The sequence below is a fragment of the Dromiciops gliroides genome, chromosome 1 (genome assembly GCF_019393635.1).
Source record: "Dromiciops gliroides isolate mDroGli1 chromosome 1, mDroGli1.pri, whole genome shotgun sequence".
Classification (NCBI taxonomy): domain Eukaryota; kingdom Metazoa; phylum Chordata; class Mammalia; order Microbiotheria; family Microbiotheriidae; genus Dromiciops; species Dromiciops gliroides.
The window spans coordinates 311,716,533-311,738,232 of NC_057861.1; the positions used below are offsets into that span (position 1 = coordinate 311,716,533).

The 21,700-nt window shown below is 36.2% G+C and overlaps 1 protein-coding gene and 1 pseudogene across 1 annotated transcript in view; both read right to left on the minus strand.

Annotated features, from left to right (window-relative positions):
* DCC (DCC netrin 1 receptor) overlaps positions 1-21,700 on the minus strand; it is a 1,450,760-nt gene that overhangs the window by 1,167,286 nt on the left and 261,774 nt on the right. The window lies entirely within an intron of this gene.
* On the minus strand, positions 10,995-11,637 carry LOC122736962 (annotated as a pseudogene).

Below are 21,700 nucleotides of genomic sequence, written 5' to 3' on the forward strand. Positions count from 1 at the left end.
ATGCAAATGAATGAACAAATAAATAAATGAGTGAATAAGTGAGTAAATGAATAAATAAATGAATGTATGAATGAATAAATAAATGATAAAAATCTGTCATAGATGTAGAAGTACATGTAAATATAGATACAGATATGAATATGGATATATTAGAAATAGAGTTAAAGAGAGAGAGAGATGGAGATAGGTATAGATATATAAAATGGGGGGGACCTAAGGATATGGCAGATATAACAATTATTATTCTCCACACAAAATGTTGTGACCACTTTTCCCTATTTTTGTAAGTAACACTCAGGCTAGTTTTTAATAGGATCATGAATGTGGAGCTAGAAGGTTCCTTGGGGAAAATTGAGTCTCCCCTCCTTCATTATGCTGATAAAGAAGCTATGTTTCAATGAAGTTGTGACTTGCCTAGAGTCAAAAAGATATTAAATGTCAGAGACAGGATTCAGATTTCATACCCTCCTGATGCATTTCTCTGTGCCTCCTCTACCATGCCGCCCCACCCCCAAAGCCTCATTCCAACTGTGAAATTCACACATTGGAAGTACTGTATAGCTGATTGGATGGCTCCTCCTAAAACGTCAATATAAGTAGGAAACTCAGGCCAGTCACTTCTCATTCCTTTCCAGACTGCACTCCAGACTCTCTTTACCATGCCCCTTCAACTCTGTCTCCCACATCCACCCAGACTTTTGTATTCCTTTTTTTGAATTGTCTTCCCTAAAAGAATGCAAGGGCCCTGAGAGCATGGACTTGTTTTTGTTTTCGTTTTTTCTATTTGTATTTGTATTCCAACTACTTAGCAAAGTGTCTTATATACAATTAACCTTTAATAAATATTTGTTCAATGACAGATTTGAAGTGCAACTTGCTATCCGTTATATTATAGCTGACATTGATTTCTTTTATTCTAATTTCAACTGAATAAATATGTGGAAGGAGGGCAGCTAGGTGGATAAAGTGGATAAAGCACTAGCCCTGGATTCAAGAGGCCCTGAGTTCAAATCCAGGCTCAGACACTTAACACTTACTAACTGTGTGACCTAGAGCAAGTCACTTAATGCTCATTGCCCTGAAATCAATAAAGAAATATGTGGAAGGCATGGAGGGGAGCACCTACTATGACCTCATAATGCTCTGAGGTAGACCTACCTCTCGTACCAATACCAGACAAAGACAACGTGGCATTCATTAGCATACCCAATGCCACACTACAACATACTCTTGTTCAATGTAACAGAGGGTAATTATACACCTATTACCTTTGAACATCACTGCAGAGACTGCATACAGGGCAGCTGTTTTTGTTTGTTTTTTTCAAAGAAACTCTTGGTCCTACTGGAGCATGATTACTTTCTGAAGCTACCCTTTAGCATTCTTAGAAGTTGCTCATCAGGCTCCCAGCCCCCTATAATCTTCATCAGGCAGCCTCCAAGTTTGGCCCCACATCTTATAGACCCTGATAAAGGAAGTCCCAAGAAGCCATGTTTCCTTAAGGAGTAAGAATAATGCTGAATAAAAGAAGTTCTTGCTTCTGATTTAATTGAGCTTCTTATCTTCCGTGCAGATTTTATGTACTGCATTCCTTTGGAGTTTTCCCCACTTCATTTCCAGTTATCACAAACCCCTGAATGTCTAAGCTTTCTTAAAACAGTCTTTAATTATTCTCTGTCTAACCTGAAACACAGCAGCAGTGAGAAAAGGATAATATTCTGTGACCTCACTTTCAGTAATCCTGCCTTCATTATGCATGATGGGTGAGGGAGGTGGTGTTAATGTTATGACTCCAGATTGGAAAGAAAAAAAAAACAAAGAATTATACCTGTTGTCAAACTCTTAACTTTATCAAATTTTGCTACTGCATTTAGTTCAAAGAAGAAAAGTTATTTCCCTCCCTCCCTCTCTCTTCATCCCTTCCTCTCTCCCTCCCTCCCTTCCTTCTTTCCTCTCTCTCTCTTTCTTTCTTTCAGTTATATGCAAATTTCACTCACAAAAAAAGAAGTCAGAATAAAGGAAAAGAAAGTAATACAGTGATTTTTTTCCCATTGCTGTTTTAAAATCTTGATGGGCACTGAACATCAGAACAAGGTGGGGAGTGGGGGGTGGATCAAAATGAAGAGACAGCATGCAGCTCAATTGTTCTTGATATAAACATGGCCTATGTGAGCAATGGAGTTCATCACAATGGGAAAAAGGCAGCAGGGGACGGTGTCTTGTGGTGCTGGAAGTAAAAACATGGAGGAAATGCTAACTGAAAAGTATTAAAATAGGTCAAAATGACCTTGTTGTGCCTTGGCTGGTGTCAAAACATTCAATATTCCAATTTAAATGTCACCAGGAATTCTTTCCCAAGAAAGACAAGGTGAAGACTTCTAGCAGATAAAATAATAAGAGGAACAACAAAACAATGCTTAGAGGAAATAAAGAATGTGGGCAATCAACAGAGAAAACAAATTAAAGGTGGTAAGTGCTTAGAGACAAGAAGCCATCCATTTTCTCTGCTTTGGAAATAAAAGTTCAAAGGATGAAACCAGAAGATGGAGAGCAGCCATCTCTTTTTCTAGTCACAGAATCACAGACAATTCAGAGCTGGAATGAACTAAAGCAACACCATCTGACCTTCATTCTTATATACTCAACAATAGTTATCTAGCTTCTCCTTAATGATGGCCAATGAGAATGGACCCACTGCATCCTATAGACATTCCTTTCTCCTTTTGATGACTTTCATTGTTTTTTGTTTTGTTTTGTTTTGATTATTTTTTGTTTTTGTTTTTTGTGAGGCAATTGGGGTTAAGTGACTTGCCCAGGGTCACAGAGCTAGTAAGTTTCAAGTGTCTGAGGACAGATTTGAACTCAGGTCCTCCTGACTCCAGGGCTAGTGCTCTATCCACTGTGCCACCTAGCTGCCCCTGATGACTTTCACTGTTAGAAAGTTTGTTACTTTGCTTTTCTGTTGCATTTTTCATTTTCTTGTCATTTCTGAATCTACCATGTGAAGACATATAGATCAAACCTAATCCTTTTTCCAAATGTCAGTTCTTCATATACATGATCATAGCTATTATATATCTCCCCTTTCCCTGCCAAGCTCATTCATGTGTGTGTGCGTATCATCCTAACATGATATATACTCAAGTTCTTAGACCATCATGAATGACCTTAAGTTAAAGTTCTCCATTTTATCAATATCATTTTTAAACTATACTATCCAGAACTGAACACAGTATTCAAAATAAAATTTTTCTATAGCATGGTAGAGAGGGAACATATCTCTTTATTCCTGGAAGCTCTGCCCTCAATGGAGGTGGAATCCAGGGATAGGATAAATACGAAGAAGGTTTAGCCTCCAGAGTCTAGTCCCAAACTCTCTTTCTAACTTTATGTGCCATAACAATCCTGAAATTCTACAATTCAGCCAAATCCACTTCTGTGGCTTGGCATTGGTTGTCCTACTTGCTGGAAAAAGTGCTTCCTCCTTCCCTCTACCTCAGAGTCTTTCCCTTCCTTTAAGACAATTTAAGGACTATCTGCTGAATGAAACCCTGAAAAGGACTTGGCAAGCCCTCCCACCAGAGGTACTAATCCTCCCAGAACACTCCCATGCACCCCAGATGTTCAATAAATGCTTGAATGAATAAATTTATGAATGAATTATAAAAATCCTTGTTGCCTAAAGTTGCACCGCAATAGGAGTGTAGAAGCTCAAATTTGTAAATCCAGAACAGCCAATTAGAAGTCCAAGGACACTGATCGGGGCCCAAATCTTTTCATCATTATAATTTCTCCCAAACAAATATGCATTCCAATGTCTTCCGTCACATAGTAATATAGCCTTGGGTCATTCTGGCTTGAATCATGGTGATGACCTGACACTGCTGCTCTATACTTAAGAAACAAGGCACTCGTCCAGGCTGGAATCACAGAATAGCTTTTGTTCTCACATCTTGTGCTCTGTATATTTTATTAAAGTCTCCATGCAGGGCATGGCTAAGGTTATTCATAACCTAAGTGTATCTGTATGGAAGGGAGAAGTTGGGGAAAGGACTCTTTTTTTCTGCACCTTCAGCATCTCAACTGACAATGTTTTAAAACAAAATAGAATGGAAAGATGCTAAATCTTAGGAACAGAATTGCTCAGGGTTAAAAGGAAGCTGACACAGGATCCACAATACTTAGACATAGTTTTAAGGACCTGTTTTTCAAAGAAAGTAGTAGAGTAAAGGTAGATATAAAGTCCACCTACAAATTGGTTGAGACCAGAGGAAGCAGGGAGAGGACTGAAAGCAACACGGAATTTGGCTTACTTCTTATCTGCAACTCCACACTTCTGGTTGCTAGAACAAATGCTGAAGTACAGATGGGCCTAGAGAGGTTTCAAATATAAAAGAAGCAGGTTATGGTAGAAAGATTCCCAGAATATGGGCAGAACAAGATCTGGGTGCTAGTCCCAGTTCCATTTTTAAATATAAGTAGGGCAAGTTATATGACTCATCTGAAGAAACTCAGTTTCTTCATTTGTAAAATAATATAATAGTGCCTGACCTACATGCAATCAGGAGAGAGAATAGTGTCATTGCATCAACACCTCCTTGGTCTAGATGTCTGGAGACAGGGAACAGGAATAGCATTATATCTCCCTCCAGAAAAAACATCTCAAGTAGAGGGTAGTAATGATTTGTGTAACCAGACTTGAGCTTTGAGGACAGAAAAGGATGAACTTGATCCTAAACAGGCAGGGGTATTTAAAAGGAGGCAGCCCGTCCAAATTTTTTTTTTTTTTTGTGAGGCAATACGGGTTAAGTGACTTGCCCAGGGTCACACAGCTAGTAAGTGCCAAGTGTCTGAGGCCAGATTTGAACTCAGGTCCTTCTGAATCCAGGGCTGGTGCTTTATCCACTGCACCACCTAGCTGCCCCAGCCCCTCCAAAATGAATCTGGTGGTCAGGGAATTAGTTCTTGAAAGCTGGAAGGTGTGTATTTTCCCCAGCCCTTCCCATGCATAGAAACAAAGCACAGAGAAGCTAACTAGCATCTCTGTTGGCTGTATTAGAACCCTCTTATTTCAGCCAGGTTAGGGACTATCCTCTGACTTTCCTTTTCCTATGCACTAAGTGGTTTTGGTAGTTGGTGTATTCCCCAGTGGTGGATACCTAGAGGTTGATTGGTTCACCAACAATTTATCACTCTTAGCCTGGAATCAGAGAAAAGAAAATATTTAGTATTTAGAAGGACTTGTTAAGGAATACTAAAAATTAAAGTTTGTATTCACATTGATGGTGTTCATGATAATTAACATTTATATGATGCTATGTGCCAGACACTGTGCTTATAGCTTTACAATTATTATCTCATTTTATCCTGACATCTACCCAGGAGGTAGCTGTTATTTTTGTCCCCATTTTACCGATGAGGAAATAGGGACAGAGGTTCAGTGACTTGCCCAGGGTTACAAAGCAAGTATATGTATGACGTTAATTTGGAACTCAGGTCTTTCTGAATAGAGGCCCATGCTCTATCCCCTATGCTACCTAGCTATAGTGAATTTTCAAAGTCAATTTCGGGACTTAAAAAAAAAAAGAACTCATGTTTCCTAGTCTGATACAATGATTTCGTTAGGATAGAAAAGAGTGGACATAAAAACTTGCTCTAACAATGCTGACTCAGAATTTATGGTACATAGTTTTCTAGGGTTAAGAAAATTTAAGTAACTTGCCCACTATCATATATCTAGTATGAAGGATCCAATCCCCAGTTTTCCTGACTACAAAATTGAGTCTCCATGCACTATGACTTTACTGCCTCTCATATTTGTAATGAACCAAAAACTTCCCACCAAGTCCATGCAGAACCTCTTTTCTATAACAGCAATGCTAATAATGTAGGAGTCTTATTTCAAAGATCAAACTTTTGATACACGCCCTGATTCTGCCATTTTCCATCTGTGTGATCTTAGATAAATTACTTCACTTCTCTGGATCTCAGTTTACTCATCTGCAAAACGAGGAGGGCGCATAAGGTGTTCTCTAAGTGGCCTTTTATCTCCATCATCTGTGATTCTATGAAATGACATAGCATGAAAGGCTATGGGAGTGAGAAAATTCTGCTTTGCCAGTCAACTCTCTTAGAACTGTTTACTATTATGAAATTAAGTAAATGGAGTAAAAGAATTGAACATATATGCTAAGCTCTTTGAAAGAGAAAGGAGGGGGAGGCTGAGATGCTTCTCCAAAGTTGTACTGCCTTAGAAAATGGATATGAGTGCATACTATGTGGCCACATTACAAGTCAACAAGCTCATTATTTGGAACAGAATGGCTTGTAATTTGAATTCAGGACTGACAATACCCAATAATGCCAAGATGGGTAATTGTGAAAATAGAACCAGTTGTGAAAGGACACAGAGGACCTGATGATGGTTATTTTTTTTAATCTGTGTATTTAAACAGATCATAATCCATTCTAGCATAAATATGTCCCATTTAGATCCAGAATTATTACTTATGTATCAAGACTTGAGGGAATTCATAGTTTAGTCACTTGTGGTCAAGCCCCGATGTAAATCCAGATCACAGCCCCTCAAACTTAGGGAACAGTTTTCATCCATTGGGATGCTCATATTCTGCAATGTCCTTTGGCCAACCTGGTGAGGAATCTGGCCCAACTTAGCCATGCTGCTCCTCAGAAAGGAGACATACAGTATGTCATCAGGTCAAGCTCAGTAGTTTCTACCAGCACTTTCATTCCACTGTCAGAGGCTATGAGAATCCAAGCACACCACTTTGCCATGATAAGACATCAGAAACATTATAGGAAGGTTTTGGTGGAAGTCTCACTCTTTCTTTAAAAAAAAATATATATATATATATATATATATATATATATATATATATATATATATATTTATTTATTTATTTAGAATTTTTCCCCTAGTTACATGTATGAAGAAATTTTCACATTATTTTTGTGTGTGTGTGTGAGGCAGTTGGGGTTGTAACTTGCCCAGGGCCACACAGCTAGTAAGTGTTAAGTGTCTGAGGCTGGATTTGAACTCAGGTCCTCCTGACTCCAGTGCGGTGCACATTGATTTTTTTTTTTGGTGAGGCAATTGGGGTTAAGTGAGGTGCCCAGGGTCACACAGCCAGTAAGTGTTAAGTGTCTGAGGCTGGATTTGAACTCAGGTCTTCCTGACTCCAAGGCTGGTGCTCTATCTACCGTGCCATCTAGCTGCCCCACACAATGATTTTTAAACCTTTATTTTCCAAATTCTTTTCCTCCCTCCCTCCCTACCCTACCTTAAGAACTCAAGGAATTCAATATAAGTTATACATGTGCAGTCATGCAAAACATTTCCACACTAGTCAAGTTGTGAAAGAAAACAGACAAAAAAAAAACTTTATAAAGAGGAACTAATAAAAAAAATTACTTCAATCTGTATTCAGCTACCATCAGTTCTTTCTCTGTTGATGGATTTCACTTTTCATAAGTCCTTCTGATAACATCCTGATCATCATTTCTTACAGCACAATAGTGTTGCATCCTAATCTCATCTCACATTTTGTCAAGCATTTCCCCAAGGGATGGGCATCACCGCAATTTTGAATACAACTTTTTTAAAAAATGTCTTTTAGTACACCAACCTAGTATTGGTAGTACTAGGTCAAAGAGTATGCATGGTTTTATAGCCCCTTGGCCATAGTTCCAAATTGTTCTACGGAATATCTTGGACCACTGGATTGCTTAGAAGAGTTGAGTTTATCACAGTTGATCAACACACAATGTTGTTGATACTGTGTACAATGTTCTTCTGATTCTGCTCATCTCACTCATCATCAGCTCATGCAAGTCCTTCCAGGTTTCTCTGAAACCTGCCTGCTCAGCATTTCTTACAGCACAATAGTATTCCATTACATTCATATACCACAACTTTTTCACAATGGCTCTCATTAAAAAAAAAAATTAATTAATTTTTGCAGGGCAATGGGAGTTAAGTGACTTGCCCAGGGTCACACAGCTAGTAAGTGTCAAGTGTCTGAGGCCAGATTTGAACTCAGGTCCTCCTGAATCCAGGGTCAGTGGTTTATCCACTGCCCCATGTAGCTGCCCCACAATAGCTCTCATTTTAACAAATTTGACTCAGTTCCCTATGTGTTTGAGAACTGAGGCCTATCTGACAAACTTGCTTCAAGTTTTTTTTTTTCCACAGTTACTGTTGCTAACTGTATTACGCTCTATCCTATTCCCTTCCCTTAATATTTACTCTATTTCTTTCTTCTTATCCCTACATAAGTGTTTTGCTTCTGACTATTCCCTCCCCCAATCTGCTCTCCCTTCCTTTACCCTCCCCCCTCATCCCCTTCACCTCCAACTTTCTCACAGGTCAGGATATATTACTATACCCAACTGAGTGTGTATGTTCTTCCCTCTTTGAGCCAGTTCTGAAGAAAGTAAGGCTCACTCCTTCCCCATACCTCCCCCAACTTCCCCTCCACTCCATAAGCTTTTTCTTGTTTCTTTTATGTGACATACTTTATCCCATTCCAGCTCTTCCTTTCCACTTCTCCTAGTACATTCCTCTCTCCCCTTAATTTTATTTTTTAAAAGATATCAACAGGGGGCAGTTAGGTGGCACAGTGGACAAAGCATCAGCCCTGGACCCAGGAGGACCTGAGCCCAAATCTGTCCTCAGTTACCAAACACTCACCAGCTATGTGACCCTAGGCAAGGCACCCAACCCTGACCACCCCACAGGAAAACAACCACAACAAAAATACAAAAAACAAATGCTTGAAAGATATCATCCCATCATATTCAACTCATGCTTGTGCCCATTGTCTAATTATATTCCATTCAGCCACACCAATAATAAGAATGTTCTTATGATTTAGAAGCATCATCTTCCTATGTAGGAATGTAAACAGTTTAACTTTTTTTTTTCAGGGCAATGACAGTTAAGTGACTTGCCCAGGATCACACAGCTAGTAAGTGTCAAGTTACAGTCAGATTTGAACTCAGGGCTTCCTGAATCCAGGGCCTGTGCTTTATACATTGTGCCACCTAGCTGCCCCCTGCAGTTCAACTTTTTAGTATCCATCATAATTTCTTTATCCTGTTCACCTTTTTATGCTTCTCTAGGGTCTTGTATTTGAAAGTCACATTTTCTATTCAGTTCATATCTTTTCATCATGAATGCCTGTAAGTCCTCTCTTTCATTGAATTCCCAATTTTTCACCTGAAAGATTATAATCATTTTTGCTGGATAGGTGATTCTTGATTGTAATCCTAGTTCTTTTGCCCTTGAGAATATCATATTCCTTGCCATGTGATCCTTTAATGTAGAAGCTGCTAGATCTTATGTTATCCTGACTGTGGCTCCACAGTACTTGAACTGTTTCTTTCTGGCTGCATGCAATATTTTCTCCTTAACCTGGGAGTTCTAGAATTTGACTATACTATTCCTGGAAGTTTTCCTTTTGGGATCTGTTTCAAGAAGTAATCAATGGATTCTTTCAATTTCCATTTTACTTCCTGTTTCTAGAATATCAAGGCAATTTTCCCTGACTATTTCTTAGAAGATGATGTCTAAGCTCTTTGTTTGATCATGGCTTTCAAGTAGTCCAATAATTTTCAAATTATCTCTCCTGGATCTATATTCCAGGTCAACTGTTTTTCCAAGGAGATATTTCACATTGCCCTTTGTTTTTTCATTCATTTCAATTTGCTTTATTGTGTCTTGATTTCTCCTAAATTCATTAGCTTCCATTTGTTCAATCTTAATTCTTAATCAATTAATTTCTTCAGAGAGCTTTTGTATTTCCTTTTCCATTTGGCTTTTCAAGCAGTTGACATTTTTTCATGACTATCCTTTAACAATCTCATTTCTCTTTCCATTTTTTCCTCTACCTCTCTTACTTTCTCTTCAAAGCCCCTTTTTAGCACTTCTATGGCCTAAGAACAATTCATATTTTTCTTGGACGCTTTGGATGTAGGAGCTTTGATTGTGTTATCTTCTTCTGAGGGTGTATTTTGGTCTCCCTTGTCACTAACAAAACTTTCTAGGGTCAGCATCTTTTTCTCTTTGCTCATTTTGCCAGCCTATTTCTTTACTTTTAACTCCTTCCTAAAGTGGGGCCCTGCTTCCAAGGTGCACTGTTCTAAGCTTCAGGTGATCCAACATGGTATAATTTAAGGAGAGGCACCTTCTGCACTTTCCTGTCCTGTGTTTTAGTCTGTAAGTAGCCACAGGTTTGCTTCCTCGTTAACCTGGGAACAGATTTGCTTCATTTGTGGTTGCAAGGTTGGGCATGCCTGTGCCCCTCCCCGATCTGGGCCACCACTCAAGGCTGCTTCCCTGGTTCTGAGCACAGAAACATGATAGAGATCTACCTCAGTGCCATCAGAGACCCCTGCATTCTCCCCCAGACAACCACTTGATCCTCTCACTGGACTATGAGCTGAGTTCTGGAAGTACCTGCTACTGCAGTTGATTCAGAGGCTCCCTCTGGTGAGGCCTGCCTTAGACTGGATCTGTGTTGGCATGGCCCGGGTCTGTGCTCCACTTTCACACCTGTACAACAGACCTCTTTCCTCCCAACCTTCTAAGCTGTCTTTGGCTGGAAAATCATCTCACCCCATCTTTTTGTGGGTTCTGCTGATCCAGGAATTGTCTTATAGCATTATTTGGAGCTATTTTGGTGGGATCTTTTCTTGTGGAGAAGTCTAGAAAGTTACCTGCCTTTCTTCTACCATCTTAACTCTGCCCCCTCAAAATCTCATTATTTCATGGATTTTTCCAAAAACTATACTCTCCTCTAATTCCCAAGCTATTTCAATCTTTTTTTCTGTTTCACTGGATCATAGAGGTATAGCTGGAAACTCTATCTAGGTCCATTTGTTCTACCACCCTCATTTTTAAAAAATTTCCAAGTACTTTATTGTTTCCATAATTTTTTGAAGTTTCATTGATGAACTGTAGAAAAATGCTACTTTCAAACAGGTTCCTTCATAATTCTGCTTAGCTTCTGGATCTTGGTTCTTACAGACATATCAACATATTTCTCTCCAATACAAACAATCTTTCCTCCCATGATTGAAGGATCAGTCTTACTCTCCATTTTCAGAACTTGGCCTTTATTTAAGAAGCTGTTCAGGACTGTTTTTAATTCTGAAAGAGTTGCTTCATCTAAAGTAGATGCAGTAGTAACTGAGCATTGAACTTCCCCACGATGCATACTCATCATGGTAGAAAATGCTGAAATGACTTCCGAGATATTGTTTAAGTGACCATTTTCATCAAGCACTTTCATGAGGTTGGCTGTGATGGGAGAAGACTTCTCTTTTGCAATCATGTCATTTAGAGTTTTTACCTTAACAGAACACTTTATATGGAGATTCATAATAGAAGCAATCCTTTTGGGTGCCTTCAAAAGTTTTGTTACTCTGAGTAACTCCTTTTCTACCACATCCAATTTATTCTGATTAGATGCAGCAGAATAAAGAGCAGTGGCATATCGACCTTCTAGACCATATACTTGAATTGGAGGCCTAATGAGTTTGGCAAATGGTCTGCCCACTGAAGTAGTGAAGTGGATGTACCTGCTGGACCATCCCAGACACACCAAGAGCCGCCATCTTCTCTTGAATACCACCCTCATTTTACAAATAAGCACATATAGAATGACAGTGATTAAGTGATATGCCCACAGTTACACAGGTAGTGGAAGCATAAGTGGCCAGATTTGTACTCAATACCTCTGACTTCAGGGATAGTGCTATTTCTAATGTATAATCATACATCTCAACTTTTTTGATTTAACACTTCCATTCTCAAATACTTTTTAGAATTCTTGGAGCTTTGTTCTCTGAATTTCTATCTGAGCTTCATTTTGTGATAAAATATACTTTCCTTAGCTGTCATCTTCTCTTCCCCCCTTCCTCATGCCTCACAAAGGTCTCTAGGTCACTGCCATAGGGCCTATGCTACCAAAAGACTTAAAAATAGGCATGAAATGGAGAAATGTTCTGAGAAACATACAAACCCAATTTGGTGCCAGCACATGACATATAATCAATGTAAAAATAAATTTAAAAGTGCCAAAGGTTCCTTTATAAAAACAACAACTAAAAATCTGACTAAAAACTCCACAGAGCCCAATGATTGATTGCAGAAACGTGACATTGATTTGATTTCCTTTAAATGGTGATATTGCAACTTTAATCAAAATCGAATCAAATGGCAAATAATAAATCAAGGAGTAGAGTTCACACCTGAATGAATAAGGTATAGCGGCTAAGAGGATTTCTTTTTTAGAGGTAAACAAAGTTGGAAAATTGTTAACTATTTTTCATTCCTTGCTTTTGCATTTGGTGACAACCACACACACACACACACACACACACACACAAGAGGTTACACAGGCTGAAACTGTACATATTGTTTGGATAAATACATAGATCATAGTTCTATAATGGAGTATTAAGGAGAAGTTAGGAATGTTCAGGTTATATCCCTAGAGTTTGAGGTCAACAGATTTAAAACAGTTAAATGGATATAATAAAGTGCTAAATTCAATATAAACAAGTCCCCAAAGATAAAACTTCTGTCTTGAAAATAGCTTTTCTCTTGCCTTCTCTTAAATGGGCTTCAGGTGAGGGAGGGCAATGCCCTCCTCTTGGGAGCCTTGATCCCTCTCCCCTACTTCTGAGTATATATAAACCCAGCAAATCTGTTCTTCCTGCTGTAGCTTTCATACTATCACTTCTTCCCATTTTTACCTATTTTCCTTTCCCCTCCTCTCGTTGGTGAATTGCCCTCATTTTTATTTAATCAGGCCAGGCAGATTAATGGGAAGACCCCTAAACCTTGATTCTAAGTCTATCTCTTCCCATTGCCATTTAATTTTGTTTCAGGCATTGAATCTCTTTGGGTTTGTTTTCTTTTCAGTAAAATTATGAAAACCACGTCTCTGTTGTTTCATAGTGTATTTGAAAAGATCAAATGGAACAATGGATGGGAAAGCACTTTGAAAAGCATAAAGTATTATACATAGGTAAGGTATCAAGATTACTCCTATTATCATAGTCATTTACCATTATTACAAAGGCTGCTAAATAGCTAGGATAGCTAAATTGAGAAAGGCTCTTCGTCAAAAGATTGTTTTCTTTTTTGTTCTTTCTGGCCACAGAAACTCACGAAGACTAAGTATAGAAATAATATCCATACCAATGAGAGTGTAGACACTAAAAAATATGAATGAAATATTCATTTTATTAAATAAGTGAAAGAAGTCTGATCTAGTGGATAGAAAACTGGTCTCAGAAACACAAAAACTAACTTCAGGTTCTACCGTCATACACTGTCTGTACTACTATGTACAAAGCATTGAATTTCTCACTGGACAAGGCAACTCTCAATGACTATAAATGGCAGAGAGATAAAACTCAGCACCCTATTGGTAGCTATTTTCTTACCTGAAATTTCCCCATATTAATGAAAACACAAGGCCATCACCTATCTTCTATTCAATTACATATAATAAAATAAATAATTTGTAATTTTCTCTTTTCTCCAAAGCTAGAAGTAAAAGATAGAGTTGAGAGGGAAACTATGCCCATACCTTTTTTTTTCTTCCTAGGTCTCACATCCTGCTGTCTACTGTATTTTAAAGAGCACAGACGTAGCAATGCTTATGGAAATAAGGGACATGGATAAGTTTCAAACCATTTAGCAAAGACATACAGTTTGTATGTCTTTTTTCCAAAAGAGAGACAATGATATCACACCAATTCACAGATTATAAGTATACATTAGCTCCCCACAGACAATAAGATCAAGCTCAAACTCTCTTTTCAGGCCTGCTCTCACTGAACTTGTAGTCACCTATTCAACCATATTTTCAATTATTCTCAAATATATACCATGCACTCTCTGTACCAACCCCATTAACTCTGTATCAGCAGACTTCCTAACTATTCCCCTTATGCTTTTGCTTCTATTTCTCCTTTGTTTCTACCAATACAAATCCTAATATTTCTTCAAAGCCCCTATTTGAAATTCTTCCATTTCCTATATGAAACTTTTTCTAAGTGTCTCAGAGCACAATACTATTTATTCCCCTCCTCTGAATTCCTAGAATATTTATAATATGTATTCTGGCATTTGATATTTGAGCCTTCATGAATCACAAAAATCATTCAAGTTTAGGAGTATTTGTTTCCCCAACATATTATATACTTTACAGTGATAAGAACCATGTCTTCAACTTATTTCTTATATTCCTTAACATATAACATAAGGCTAGAAACACTCAAGAGGTGTAATACTTCCTTTTGATTTAATTCAAACCCATATTGATAATAAAACATTTTTTATCCATAGGAAATTCTAAAAAGAGCTCTTCCATTTCTATTGTATTCTAACTACATCTCAAGTACTGAAGGACTCAGCTCCTCCTCTCAAGAGGACATTAATGAGAGACTACTTTCTGTCAATTACTATCCTAGTGAACAGAATAAGAAAATTAACCCCTATTGAAATCCCCATACCTTGGGACGCATCCATCAGTTGATATAAAGTTATAAGTTAAATGACCTTTTCTAAAACATGTCTTTAATGGTAATGCCAAAAAATATGTTGTCTAGAGAAACAATAATTTATACATACACACACACACACACACACATATATATATATATATATATATATACACAAGCATGTATATATACATGTATATGTATACATATACACATATATATGCAGAGAGATCTTTTCTCTGCATATTGCATTGCTTTAGCAGCTGTGGGTTATGGGGTAGAAGTACTTTGGAATAAATAAATATGTGTGTTTGTATGTATAGCATGGTCTCCACTGTGTAAAAGAATATAACACAGACCTATGAAGACTTCCTATAATTATGTACAAATATCAAATTTACCCTAAATTATTTAGATGTTTCTTTCTGTTCTTCCTTATTCTTATCTGTCTTTTCATACCTTTCCCCCTCAGAGGCAATACGATGAATGAGAGAGAGAGAGAGAGAGAGAGAGAGAGAGAGAGAGAGAGAGAGAGAGAGAGAGAGAGAAAGTCAGAGAGACAGAGAGACAGAGAGAGAGAAATATAAATGGAGACAGAGACAAAGATCAAAATAAAAACAAAGAGACATAGATGGAGAAATTGAGACACTAATAAGACATTCAGGAATTATTAATTAAATATGTTTTTAAACAATGAGATACCTCAATATGAAGGCAAGAATAAGGAAGTATGTATTTATTTATAACTATATAACTATATGTATAGTTATATATATATAAAGACATATAGATACAACAGTAGAGTAGTAAAGTAGGAAAAATGCTGGCTTTGAAAACAGAGTACCTAGGTTCAAACCTTAAATCCTCTACTTAGTGTCTCTGATAATCTTTCCACCAAACATTTCAATACTCAGGAAACATAGCTTTTCATTCTAAATGTTCCTAGAAATTAGCACAGTCCCTGGCTCAAAATAATGCAGACATATAAGTATGTGTGTATGTATATGCATGTAAGTATGAGTGTGTAAGGTATATGCATATGTAAATATGCACACACATATATATATCTTTAGCTTTCTCTATATATGTATAAAATATATGTATACATCTATAGATGTATGCATGTCTCTTTAAATAACCAGATATTATATATGTATAGCATATATGCATTATTGGTCCATTTATCCATGTATATGCATACATATATTTGTGTTATATTATAAATATGATGCTTCTATATTATGTATGTTATATTATACCTGTCAATTTTATATAGTACACACATATCTAATATATTATATATTTATATTAGCTTATTTTAGCTGAAAGAAATAATTGGCACCAATATGGCATTTTCCAATCATCTGCCTAAGTACAGTTAACTCGCTGTCTTGTTAGAAGAAAAACCTGAAAATCATATATGTGTCTGTGTGTGTTTATAAATAAATACATTTATAAACATCCACATATGTGTGTGTGTATATATATATATACATATACATATATATATATATATATATATATATATATATATATATATATATATATATATATATATATATATATATATATATATATATATAAATTGCACAAACACACACACAGACAGCAATTTCTACTACAAACTAAGCTATTTTCTTGATTATAAATGCCAAGTGGGCTATAAAACAGGGCTGTAATCTTGCCAAAGTTGTTTGTAATTCTCATGGAAAATGATGTCCTATGGAGAGACAAAAGAGAAGAGGGATTTCCTACAGATTGTGAGGGCTTCCAGATGTTCCTTATTTGCAGGTCACATCATGCTATTTGAATAAAGCCTGAGAGCATTGTAGAGCAATCTAAATCATATATGTGATTACTCAAAAGAGTTCAGCCTAACCTAACTATTGACACATGATAAATTAAGAACACTTACTGTCTCAAAAACTACAATGGGTATGCAGTTTGATATATTAGATTATCAGGACATTTATTTTGAGTAGAGAGTGTGTACAATGAGCAAAGCCCAGCAGAATAGAATGAAAAAAGACATCATGTAGATTTACATATTGTAGATGGTTGGGTACTTTGAATGGTATTTCCCTGAGTTTCTCCAGAAACAAAGATCCATCTTCCCCAAATTAATATTCTCCCAATGTTTCTGTGTGGCTACAAGTCATCAAATATCAAAATCTCTGACAAATTTAAATTGTAGAATCATCTAAAGCACATTGGGAAAGAATATAGTGTGCATGACTAAGCTAGAGCACGTTGGCTTCAGAGATTTACAGCTGAAAAGAAATTTATAAGTTAACTAATAAAACTCCTTTATACAGATGAGGAAAGTGAGGAACAAGCAATTTAAATGACTTGCCATGGTCACACCAACTAAAATTATATGGAATAAATAATTCAAAGTATATTGTAAAACAAATTTATGACAACAAAATGAGAAATGGTAGATAACGAAGCAGCCTTAGCATCAAGAAGATCTGGTTTCAAACCTAGCCTGTGATACCTACTGGTTATAACGTCTCAGTGCCCCCAGGAAACACTTAAAAATTTTGTGTTTCAGAATATTCACTGGTCTATGCTGGCAGGGAAAGTTTCCATACCAGGAATCCCCTATAGCAAAACAACAAAAACAACAACGATAAGTATAATAACAACAATAATAACAATAATAATTGTTGTCGATGATGATGTTTTTGTTGTTGTTGTCGTTATTGTTATTATTTATTCAGAGATCCAGACCAACAACAGTAATACTCATAATGTAAGAAAGTTATTTAGGATGAGAAAATATGGAAAGATTGTGTAATGTACCATCAATGTGAGGACTGTACTGGATCAAAAATAAGTTGTTTTATATATCTATCCTATTTACTATATACTGTATTTTTAAGTAACCTATATATCATCATTCACTGAAAAGCACTGGGTAATTTAATAGTGATATTGATTAATTTTAAGAAGCACTTCCCTGAAGCCTGAAGATCAACAATAAAATTAAATTTAACCCCATAAGTGCTGATATTAAGGGATAAGTACAAAAACATACTAGATCAAAAGGAAGGGTGTGGTGGTATCCCAACTCACCATCTCAAGTTCTAATACCTAAAAACAAATATTTATTAACATCTTTGATTAGCATGTATTTCCATGTTTTATGTACTAAAATATATTTCCAGGAGCTTTCAAAAACAACAAACGATATTGCACAAAGGAATGAAAAGGCATGCTGGAGACAATGAGCCTGCAGAATGATTTGCTTGCAACCAAACTGAGACAGATCATCTAAAAAGCATATTAAGTGAAATTTAAAGAACCATAAATGAATGTAAGATGTGAAGAGTAAAGTCAAGCCTTTGCAAATGATTTGCAACCATACACTTCATTTTCAGTCATATAATTGAAAATCTTGTATAATAAAAGATACCATTGTATTCATGATTCTTTGATTATAGAAAAGCAAAATGTAACTTTCGATCACAAGGGCAGCTAAATGGAACAGTGTTTAGAATATTAGACCTGGAGTCAGGAAGTACAGAGTTCAAATCTAGACTCAGACATTTACTAACTGAGAACCTAACTTCTCTTTATGTCAGTTTCCTCATCTGTAAAATAAGGATAATAATAGCAGCTATGTCCCAGGGTTGTTGTGAAAGATCATATGAAATTACAACTGTAAAACACTTAGCACAGTAGCTGGTAAACAGTAAGCATCATATAAATGTTAGCTGTTAAGTGGTATTAGTATTACTATTATTATTGTCATATACTTTGTTACAATGACATAATCCTTGATTAGTTAAGATAATAACTGAATTTCTTGATAGACACAAGCACAAAGATTACTTATTTATAAACCTCTAATTATCAAAACCAAACAAAGATGAAATCGGGGATGTATGACTCCTAAAAATTTTTTTAGCACTGTCTTGGATAAAGTGTAAGCTTTGGAATGTTGGAGTGAAATATAAGGAGCTAATAATATGAGAAAAGGTCCAGATGCAGGAATCAACATGATGCATTCAGTAGGGTGTGAGAACAGACTGAAAAGAAATTATCTTCCTTCTAAGATCTATATTAGATATTAGGGAAAGATGAGATGGGATCAGTAGGGTAGGATTGAATGGGAGGTTGCAGAGTTCTGGTTAATCAAAAGGTAGCTGGGAGCCAATATAAATACATAAGTTAGGGAGTAACATGATAATGGCAGACCAGCACATTTTCTGATTGATAAAATACTCACTTAGCATGACTTTATAGTGAACAGTAGTTTTTTCATTTCATTTAATTCATAAGGAAAATAATTTTATCCACTATGACAACAACCTTGACTTTTTTTTTTCCAATGCCCTTTTATTTGGGGAAGATGTCAAAAGGAAGAGCAAAGCTACAGACATGCATTGGTCTGTAGCAGCCTCCAGAACCATGTTATTAGAAGTCCAGGAGCTAGAAATTCAAGGAAGTATTTACACTAGGGAAAAAGATTAGTGCTAACTATGTCTCTGCCCCCAGGCAACAACCTCAAGAGCAGCTCTGTTTACTTTCTAACAGTGGTAGGGAAATGTCATTTTGAAAAGTCTAATTACTAAAAACCCACCACACAACAACCTAATTTTAGAATCTCCAAAAAGTGATAATTTCATAAAGTTGCCTGACAGTCTGCTGTTTATATTTTGTAACAGAAGCCTATATATAATGAAACGAAAATGTTATACATTTCTGTTCTCTGAAGCAAACCACATCATTTACTTTACCCTGCTTTGTATTTGGTCTTTAGCTAGAAGATACCTTCCAATGCACTTTCAATGCATTAGCATCAAGGCCCAGCAATGGAAAAAGAGTAGCCTGGGAGAATATCTCTAAAATAAGAAAAGAAAGCAACTATAATAAGACAGATTTCTAAATATCTCAGGTTCATAATTTCTCTTCCAAGTTCCACCTACTGCCTTCTGAAAATGATCCAAAACTGAGCAAACATCACAGAGTTTAAAAGTCACATGAATTAAAAAAACCAAACTTAATTTTCTGATGGCATCTGATAGTTTGGGAATTGGAACTTTAAAGGAAAGAGAACTTTAAAAGTCTTGAAAATCTCAGTTAAAAAAAATAATTCTGAAGGCTTTTGGGGAATCCAAATGCTTAAAAACACTGAAGCAATCATTCAAATAGGAGCAAAATCAGAAATTCATCCACATAGAAAAAACAAACAAAACCCAATCCTGTTTTGTTTTTGTAAGTAAGGGGAATAGGCAATGGGCAGAGAGAAGAGGAAAGTGATGGAAATTGCAATTTTGCCAAATTCGCTTTTAAAAGTATTGGTCATAATTGACTAAATCTAGAACAAAATCAGCTTTGCCACTTGTCTCTGGAAATGGGGGCCATTGTAATGGGCATGTTAAATGAAAGTTATACTTTCCCATCAGATATCAGACTAGCAACAGTATATATTCAAAGACACATATACAGATGTGCACACACACAAAGTGTATCTCAATGTTTGTTTTCCTTTAACTTGTTATACCTTATCTTCTTTCAGTCAGTAAATCAAATCATGTGACAAGAGAAAGCTCTATAAACTTGAAATTTTCAGCTAATACTAAATTTATCAGCACAGAAAAATAGATACAAAGACAGACAGATGCATAATAGACCCCTCTCATTCTTGGATTAATTATTAATTATATTTTTGGTATTATTGCTTCTTTCAAGGGCTTTCAGAGTTCCTCTAAAATCTAAAATGTGCCTTCCCTCTGAACATACCCAAAAGTCTGCTAGAGCTATCTTGTGCATTGTTGTTAGCTTTTTGTCTCACTGATTAGACTGCAAACTCCTTGAAAGCAGGGATTTTTTATTTTTACTTTTCTTTGTATCCCTAGAGCTTAGCACATTTCTTGGCACATAGAAGGTAATTTATGAATATTAGTTCATTAACTTTTCTTAATGCATCTTTAAAACTGAAAAATAACATTTCAGAAGTTCTTGGATTTCACTACCTTCATGTATTTTATTAATTTTAGTTCCCCTTGCAACTATATCTGAAATGAAAACATATATGCGTGTATACATTTATATACCTATATTCTTCAGTTCCACTACCTGTGTATTTCTTTGTTTCTTTTTTTTTTTTTTTTGGTAAGGCAATTGGGGTTAAGTGACTTGCCCAGGGTCACACAGCTAGTAAGTGTCAATTGTCTGAGGCCAGATTTGAACTCAGGTCCTCCTGACTCCAGGGCCGGTACTCTGTCCACTGCACCACCTAGCTGTCCCTACTACCTGTGTATTCCAAGCATATATACCCACATACTAACATAATAAGAAGAAATCTGTCATGAAAAAGTAGGCCACAACATATTACAAAAATGTGTGTGTGGTAAATTATGGTAAGTGGAATAAGAGTTATGAAGGTTATGGGTGGCTTTAAAAAAAGAGGTAAGCTAGTCATGTTGTGAAAGGGAGGGACAAGAGATGGATAGTGTGAGTGCTGAACTGATATCTGTTGTTGATTAGATCCTTTATGGAAGATTTGTGGAAGGACATACACAAAAATGATAACTAATGTCATATTCAGGTTGACTTCTTTAGGGAGGAAGGCAGTGTCCATATCCATAAGATCACAGATGACGTGAAGTAACTAATATACTATTGCCAATTAGACATGAAGAGATTTTAAGCTTTGGATTGGAGAACAGGCAAGGAAACAGGGTACACAAAACACAGAAATGTTCAAGATTATGTCAGGAGAAGGAGCCAAAGAATGAAAAAGATGGCATGTACTCTGCTTTAACACACATTCAATTTTCCCATCTTTGGAATGGATATAATAATACTGGTTATCTACTTCCTGGAGTTGTTATAAGGACATTATTTTATAAATCACAATATTTTATATAAATGTGAGTTATAATTATAATCAAGATAGCTGACCAGTACATATCCTTCTACCTAGCAGATGCAGTTTGCAATAATACCCTAAAGATATTTCATAGCAGAAGGTCATTTTTCATTTAAATAAATTCAAATTGAATTATTCTCTACAAAAAAATCACAAGAGTTAATCAAGTAATAAAAAATGAGGCATATCCACAAAACAGTGATTTTTCATTAATAGCCTTGTAACAAAAATGTTTTTTAACAAAATTATCTACACATATAGGGCATTAGTGAAGGCTTT